Raw genomic sequence first — 9,766 nt, 5'->3', positions numbered from 1 at the left:
GACTAGAGGTGCCAACAGATGTGTGACTCGCCCGACAGCCGAACGGAAACTGATCCCGTTTTGCCGACTCAAGTGGCTGAGACTTGAGGATGTACAGAGAGAGAGAGAGAGAGAGAGAGAAGGGGGAGGGGGAAGATAACGTTACGTTTGCGAGCGGGTGTGTGATTTTTGGATGCTTTTTCAGTGATATACTTATATAATTATTTAATTATTTATTATCATTTAATATGATTGGAATAGAACTTAACGCCATATAAACGTTAAAATGATTATGGATGCTGATATAGCAGCCAAGACTGTTCAGCAACTATCAAATATACCAGTTCCTATAAGTTCATTCTTTATTATCTATAAAACCCATCATTTTATTAAACTGTAGACATTTAATGATGAATCTGACAGTAGTAAATTAAAAGAGATCTTACCAATTCCTGAATCGTGGTGATCTTCATTTCAAAAACAACGCCACATAAATAAAAGTAATATTATCCTGCCTTCGAAACAGGGCACGTTTGTCTGACCCATGGGTATTTTATGAGTAAACCACGTGACCCAATTCCTGACTGTAGAACAAGACAATCAAATATATCTTTGGTGACTGACCAGTTTTTACCAAAAATTCAAATCAGGTATCGGCATCTTGACAACACCATACCTCCAAGTGTATCCTTAGCTGACTGTTGGTACGTCCAGAGAGTTTAAGAGTTTCAGTGAGACTTATTTCTATTGGGTGATTGTTCACCTCCTGTCTCATTACTTGTATAGTTTGTAGGTGGAAACGACTCATTACCATCTTTGCTGTCCTCCTCAGAACTTCAACATGTTGTTATATTTAGTTGACTGAATCCTTGCTCTTTCGAGTACATATCGAATAAAAATGAGTATTATTTGAGAGAGTAGCATAATTGCAACTACAGTATTGAAATATATATATATATATATATATATATATATATATATATATATATAGCATAATAATTGCAACTACAGTATATGTATGTATATATATATATGTATATATATATATATATATATATATATATATATATATATATATATACATATATATATATATATATATGTGTGTGTGTGTGTGTGTGTGTGTGTGTGTGTGTGAGGATGACAGTTCCCTGGTCATTTTGTGACCAATCACAACAACAAACTTATCAGGTACTTGAATGCACTATTGAAGTCAGCTACGGGACATTGGATTGCTAAGGAAACGGAAGTAAATCACTGCTCTCTCTCTCTCTCTCTCTCTCTCTCTCTCTCTCTCTCTCTCTCTCTCTCTCTCTCTCTCATCTTAGATGTTGTAATCTCACTAATGGACTGACTACACTTGTTTCATGGTAGGCAAGGGAAGAAATTCTTGGGAATTATCAGCAAACTGATCAATAGTAGCAGTGCCCTTCCCCAACGGCACAACCAACCCCCTCCCCCCCTATCTACACCACCACCACGACCAGAACAAAAGTGAATTGAAGGAAATGATAAAGCCTGATATGCTTTTGATCTCACGTGTTCTTTTCTACACCTCTCGCCTTAGTTATATACTTTTAAAGATGACATCAGCATCGTCTTGGAGACGAGGCAGGGCATAGGACTTATCTCGACGAGGAATGTGTGTATAAAAATCTGGAAAGTTTTCTTAAAAGATTGCTGGTGAATGTAGCACCCTAATGCACCCAGAGAGAGAGAGAGAGAGAGAGAGAGAGAGAGAGAGAGAGAGAGAGAGAGAGAGAGAGAGAGAGCGCTCCTGTTGGTAGGTTCGAGTTCAGAGGTACACCCCAGGCCTCCTATTCCTTTTTGCAAGTGACCACACTTTCAGTGAGGGCTGTGGTGGCATAAGGCCAGCTCATCTTACACTAATCAACGTTTAACCTGAGGGACAAGAATAGGACGGAAGGATCACTATCAAGTACATTTATACTTTGTACAACTTATGCAAATGATTCGAAAGTATTCCCTTGGCTGTGTGTATGGGTATGAAATTTCTTTATACGATGCATAGGTATTTTTTAATCATCCCTCGTTTTGTTTGTTCTAGGATTTTGATTAGAAATTTTTAAGCCTTTTCTTAGAGAAAAATATCTCACTTGCACGGTAAGGGTCTCTTTTTGCGCAAGTTTTTCGAAAATCATGGAAACAGTAAGACAGCTCTATGCAGCTTTAGAAATCGACAGTGACCTTCAAAACCTAGCAATGGATCTGAGCCGTCAAACCGCCCAAACCTAATCGGGTAGTGAGGGAGGTGCACTGTAGGCATCGCTTAAGGGTCTTTGCAGCCTCCCTTCGGCCCCCAACTGCAACATCTCTCATTTATTTTACTGTACCCCCGTTCATATTCTTTTTCTTCCATCTGACTTTCCACCCTCTCCAAAAATTGTTTCCTAGTGCAACTGCGAAGTTTTTCCCCTGTTACACCTTTAAAACCTTATTATTCTCAATTTCCCTTTCAGTACTGAATGACATAATAGGTCCCAGTGGTCTGTGTCCTAAATTCTATTCTCTTCTATTCCAACCTTATTCAAAACAATGCGTGTTCTTTCTCTGCTACTGTTAGACGTAAGCCTGAATTGAGCATCGAACCCAGGTGTTGGATGCTGTGCGCTAGAGTTTACTCATAGAGTTACAAACGACCAGAAGCCGAGGCCTGTCGTTGGCATTTTCAGTAGACTTTGCTTTATATGTCTGGTGGGCCAAAGGGTAGTGTTCAGACTTAAGTTGTTTCAGTGTTTACCGGCGACAGGATTTGTACTTGGCGAAAGATCCAGACAAAATTGCAATCCTGGTAACAGGAGATATAATGAATTAATGTGCGCCTGTATTTCCTCCTAATTATGTAGTCTACATGAATGTGATTATCAGATTTATTCTTCTGTAATTATAACGCCTATTATCACTGGGTCACTCGTTTACTGATATGAACATGATACATTACAGTGATTTACTGTACTGCACAGTACAGAAGTACCAACTGTAAATGTAGCCAACAAGGATATTTATTGTGTTTATTATTCACATACAAAACAGTACTCTGTCATGTCATAAATGTAATCAGAAAGGATATTTATTGTTTGTATTATACACATGAAAAACAGTATACTATCATGTTAATTATGTTTGTTGTCGTCTTAACGTACACAATCAAAACGGCCATCACAGATTTATAAATAAAATAAGTGCACACGCGATGCGGCTCAAAAAAAAAAAAAGCGCGCACGCCATGCGGCTCGGGACAGGCTTTCTGCGGATACATCAAGAAAAAGGAAAGGAACCGGGAGGGAAAATTTAAATCAAAATGCGGGAGACGAAGCGATACCTATTAGCAATTTCTCAGCTATGTCATCAGACCCCCGTGGTCTTTGTTATTATTATTCTAGGGGTGTTTTGGTCGTATGGCAACACTGCTGCCGCTGCTGCTTGGGTCGGTCTAGCGGCCGCTCGATTCTTCCGCATTGTGGATAGCTGGAGAAAATCTCCACTAAGTCCTTTTTTTGTTTTTTGTTTACTTTTTTGGCAGGATAATTGTATGTTTGGGATTGTAAATAGGAAGATGTGATTTGATAACGAGGAGTAATAAGTTTTCTGATACGCAAACATAGATGGACAACTTCATGGGACAATAGCGAGTGTTTCAAATTAATTTGACAAAACAAGTGAAAGAATTTTTATTTAAAAGGTAGACTACATATTGTTGTTCATATATATATATATATATATATATATATATATATATATATATATATATATATATATATATATATATATATATATATATATAGATGTGTGTACATGTATGTATGTATATATCTATACATATATAATATATATATATATATATATATATATATATATATATATATATATATATATATATATATATATATCTGTATAGTGTTTTAATAGATCCAAAACTCATATTTCATGGAACTTGTCCTTTGCTAAAAACCAATGAACTTTGAGATCGGTTGTTCAAATCGATATCGGCATGTTTTTGCTATACATGCCGTGAGGATGTAACTGAACGCAGTGACTAAAGAGCGCAGCGCTGAAGTTGTGGAACGCAGAAAGAAAGCCACACTCCAATTTGCATCGTTCATGTTTAGGCATTCTCGTAGGGGGTAGTGCCGTCAGTGCGCCTCATGCGGTGCACTGTAGGCATTGCTTGAGGTTCCTTTGCAGCGACCCATCGGCCCCTAGCTGCAACATCTTTCATTCCTTTGACTGTACTTCCGTTCATATTCTTTCTCCCATCTTCCTTTCCATCCCTTCCTAACAATTGATATATAGTGCAACTCTCAATTTCCGTTCCAGCGCTGAATGACCTTATAGGTCCCAGCGCTTTGCCTTTTGTCCTAAATCCTATGCTCTATTCTATTCTATGTCGAGGCATAGATCAGCTTTTATGGTTTTACTTTATCAATAATTAGAAGGGATAGGAATGACAGCAGTGACGTCATTCGTCATACAGGATTTCAAGGTGCTGATTTTTTTTTCATTCTGGAGATGAAAACAGAATTTTGACCTTCATTCACTGTGTTTTTTCTTTTTATAGTATTTCGTTTTTATGATTTTCATTGGCAATAATAGCATAAATTACGTTGATGATCATCGTCATTATACACATTGATTAACACATTCGTGCATTGTCTCATGTCCACATAATATTACTGTATGTATACATAAGGTTTTTTGTAATTATAATATACAAACTTTGATTTTATGCATGAACATACACACGTACATATATATATATATATATATATATATATATATATATATATATATATATATATATATATATATATGTGTGTGTGTGTGTGTGTGTGTGTATAGTGTATATATATATTTATATATATATATATATATATATATATATATATATATATATATATATATATATATATATATATATATATATATATATATATATATATATATATATATATATGTGTGTGTGTGTGTGTGTGTGTGTGTGTGTGTGTGTATAGGTGGTCATGCGAATCAGAACTTAACATCTTTTTAATCTTTACTAAAAGGCAGACACTAAAAAAATCTCTCCTTCCTTCCAAATAGCAAAACTATCAACACAAAACCTCCTCTTTAAAAAAAAAATTGACAGATTACAAAAGAAACCTAGAATCCATTAACTAAATCCTAACAGATGCTTTCCCTTAGATCCGTTCATTAATATTCATATGCGGTAATTTCCATACAGGATACAAACGCCCACGGCGCCCACACGGACACTTCAAAGGGCCCGTAATCATCCCATATGGGCGTCACACAATGGGCGGCCCCGCCTAACGACGTAGATTCAGGTTTGTGTGCCAGGATTTAATTGCATTCTGCGGTGCCTCTTCTCCGATGGCGATTGTGGATGTCGGACAGACAGAACACACGCACGCGCACACACACACACACACACACACACACACACACACACACACACACACACGAAGATGGGTTCATAAAGACACATACGTGTCTTGCCAGTAAGGAAAATAAGTATAGACAGGGGTGCATATAGAGATAACGCGTCTTACGAGCAAGAAAACACATAGAACCAGGGGTGCATGCATGACGTGTCTCGCAAGTAACAAAAATAAGTAGAGGCAGGTAAGAATCATATAGAAACGAAAGGGAGATAAAATAGAGAGCCTGGAAAGTAGGTATATACAGGTCAGACGGGCAGATAACAGTAACAAGTAAGTAGGAACATACAGACATACTCTGATTGCATATACTGCTTGCTTTAAAAGTGAAACATTTCTTTATTGTAAGATAATTTGTCTTACAAACTTAGAAGTATTTATTCACAAAGTTTTCGAGGCAAGCAAAGATTGCTACACACCTAAAATGACTAATAATTCTTGGTTAGGGGTTTTCGTTCTCAAATTTGAGGAATGATGACCCCATTTTTTGTCCGCTTAGCTTCCGTTCGTGTGTTTTATCATGTAGTGCGATTCGATTACAAGTTGAAGCAATTTTTAGTTTTTTTTTTAACTTTCTTCTAATGCATTCACTCCTAACAGGGTCTTCAGTTAGGTAGGAGAATATGGAATTGAATCGGCTCCGTCGGAAATACATAGGATAGGCATGTTAACGAGAATTGATTCTTATTTATGATGGAAAATTAAGGATGTAGCGCTGTTATATATATATATATATATATATATATATATATATATATATATATATATATATATATATATATATATATATATATATATACACCAGGCATCATGACCTCGTTCTGGTTACTCGGGATGCGGATCCGATTCCCGCTTCTGGACATCAGAATTACTTCTTATTTCATGCTTATGGATCTAAGGCGTTGTGGGGACAAACGCATACAAAAAATGTGAAGAATTCGAGAAGTTAAGAGGGCATTGTGGCTACTACAATTACACACGCGCACATATATATTTGTGTGTGTATTATGTATTTATATATCTCCATAAAGATGATATCTAGAATTGAACTCTGTTTTAGCGGTTTAATATGTCTGAGCGTAAAAAATGTTTTTAAAAATAAGTGGCAAAACTCTCTCTCTTTATACAGCATATGTACATGTGCATGGAGATATCTAAACATGTTATGAAACCTAACACTTACATTTCAAGGAACTATAAACTATTTACACTTATACTGGGTTACCCGATATTTTTCAGGGAATTTTTCCAGTCGAAAGAGGAACGCCTGAAAGTCTACGGAAAGAGCCCTCCACACTTCACTATGTAAGTAATGGCTCGAGACTACAGGTCTACCCCAAAGCCAAATCAAAAGTCCTTCAAAGATTTTGGGAATAAAAGCACGTTAAAAGAAGAAGAATCTTAGAACCATTTGATGGAAGACAGGTTATTCTTGTACTCGAAATTTGTTGGAATTGAGACTATGTAATCATCCTGTAGGGATTTAAGTAACTTAGATACTGCACTTACAAAAACTCAGACATGCGCAGTTGGCTCGTCTACCCTTCTCATGATCTGGAAAATGAATAATTCAGAGTCCAAGAGCGTTGTCTGTTTAGTAATGTATGGTTTAAGCCATTGTCCATCCTGCTAGCACACGTGAGAGAGAGAGAGAGAGAGAAAAGATGACAGGGAGGTGTTGTGGGTAAGGGAAATAACATGTGAAAGTTGCGTAAGGTAAACTTGTAACGCCACTTCCTTTTTTATAAAGTTTCCCAAGAAGATGTGTATTTGGGTAAACGTTCTCTATTACGTTTTTACAAATTGTTTGCTTTCAAGAAATTTGTTTGTGCACTGGAATGATGAGCTTCAGTACAGGCTTGTCTGTTAAGTATTTTTGAGGAACCTCTCCGGGCAAGAGCTCCGAGATCGACACCAGGAGGGGGTGCAAGCGATTTAGAATATCAGTTATATATATATATATATATATATATATATATATATATATATATATATATATATATATATATATATAATTAAATATATATATCCACGCTGCCTCGGGAATATCCCCGATGGGGAATTATCACCGAAGGAAATTTATAAGTGATAAATGGACGGTCACTGCCGAGTCTCGATCCCGCGACACAGATACGCATCCAGCAACTCCAGTCGACGTTACCACTGATATATATATATATATATATATATATATATATATATATATATATATATATATATATATATATATATATACATGTACATTATTCATATCCACCTCTCGTAAGACATTTTACATTGTCATAACATACGTAATCTCTAGTCTTGTCTTGCCTCGCCTATAATGACTAATTCAACGGATCTGCCTTCCTAAACTTTTCGTCCGAGGAAAAAAAAAGGCCTCAGGAAATGTCACTTGTAGGCCTAGTGTGCTCTGTAGGCCTTGGAACGAAATGGTATTTCCTTTGAATTATTTAATCGGATTATTAAGCCTACTGAGCATATATTGATTTAGCCAATCTGAAAGTACGTAGCTTTTTATTGCTTTACAATTTATCATTTTGTATTACGGGTGTTTATTCGCGATGAAATTAGTTATTTCATTATATAAAATTTTTTAGTGTCCTTATAGTTGTGTTTCTTTTATTTTAGGAAGAACAACTCTCTGGTACAACAGACAGTCAATTTTGCGACCTTTGCCGCTAATAGTATCTTATCATGCTTTCCACCCTCTCCTAACAATTGCTTCAACATTATTTTCAGCGCTGAGTGACCTCATTGGTCCCAGCTATTGTCCATTGGCCTAAATTGTACATTTAAAGTTAAGTTGTTCTAAGTTAAACTTAAATGTACTCACTGAGACTGAGAAGCCTCGTCTGAATTCTGTAGCCAGTATTTTTCATAAATCGTATTGATAAACTGGTTTGTGGACGAGATGCTAGCTTTGTCATGTGCTAATTTGGTGGCGACAAAAGATCCTTGTTTAGACCTTTTGACCCTACGAATCCTAAAGCCAGTGCCGATGGAAGAGTGTTGTGGCTTCTTCTGGTCGTTTTTTTCGCTTTTGTTTTGAAATATTCTTCGTTGTCGTTGGTAGGTACTCTGTCTTCATATGATACGCTCGTGATAATTATTTATTTATCCTATAATATAACAAGTGGAGGTGACGCGGAAAACACCGATGGTGTGTTTTCAGTGCGTATTAAATTTATGGTACGTAAATGAGCCCTAATTCATCAAATGTAGGTGAATATTATTTGCACGTTAATGGGAAATTACGAAAAATCAATTTCAAGTGCAAACGGTCGTGAAAATAATTCAACAACAGACAAAAAAAACAAACAAAAAAACATTGAAAGTATTCCCTCATCCAAGATGGCGACGACCCCATCACGATGTGGATGTTTTGCACGCAAGGTTAATTCTATAATTTTCAAAGGAGAAGTGCTGGGGGAGTGTTTTTGTCAACACGATGATCCCATTATGTTAAAGAGAAAGCCCAGGCAGAGGGAACAGATTAAAAGGGCGGGGTGTAAACAGGGATTTTTCTTAATGAGATTTTAATTGGTAGTAACGTGGTGAAAGCCACCAATCAACAATAAGATTGGTGATGTCATCAACAGCCAATCACAGTCGAGAAATTTTCCCGCGGAAACAAAGTTGCATAAGAGATTCCTCGAGTCTTATGTATTGCTGTTTGAGAATCCTGTAAATACGCGCATGTTAAGCATTTTGTGGGATCGATTGACATTTTAGATTGATATTTCATATTATATTGTTTTAAGATAAATAAGTCTTTGTTTTATGTTTATTCTTCCTCTGGAGGAGGTCATGGACTTATTTTTTCCAGAACTTCAAACATCGTAACGGTGTGTGTGTGTGTGAGAGAGAGAGAGAGAGAGAGAGAGAGAGAGAGAGAGAGAGAGAGAGAGAGAGAGAGAGAGAGAGAGAGAGAGGTTGGGGGAAGGAAAAGGAAAACAATAAATTTGCTTGTTTATCGGTACCTTCAAGTGAAAGTTGTGAGTGCTCACATTGAATGTTATAATTGAGTTCAAACAAACTAAGTTCCTTTCATGTTGCTACGACACATTTACTGTTCCGTCATTTCCCAAAAATCCTTGGAATTTTGGGGTTTTGATTGTGTTCTTGATGTATAAGTTGCATACTTCACAAATCTTGTCGTAATGGAAGATTCAGTAAATAAACCGTAATTTTCGTGGGTATTTCTCAAGGGTCGTATCATCTGAAGTCTAGCCATCTTACTTTGGTCACTGAAATTGATTTTGTTCCTAAATAACTATTTTTATTTTAGACAACTTAGTACACGTTTCGATTTTGGAGATTTATAG

The sequence above is a fragment of the Macrobrachium rosenbergii genome, chromosome 40 (genome assembly GCF_040412425.1).
Source record: "Macrobrachium rosenbergii isolate ZJJX-2024 chromosome 40, ASM4041242v1, whole genome shotgun sequence".
NCBI classification, from domain to species: Eukaryota; Metazoa; Arthropoda; class Malacostraca; order Decapoda; family Palaemonidae; genus Macrobrachium; species Macrobrachium rosenbergii.
Note: the sequence above shows the minus strand (reverse complement) of the source record.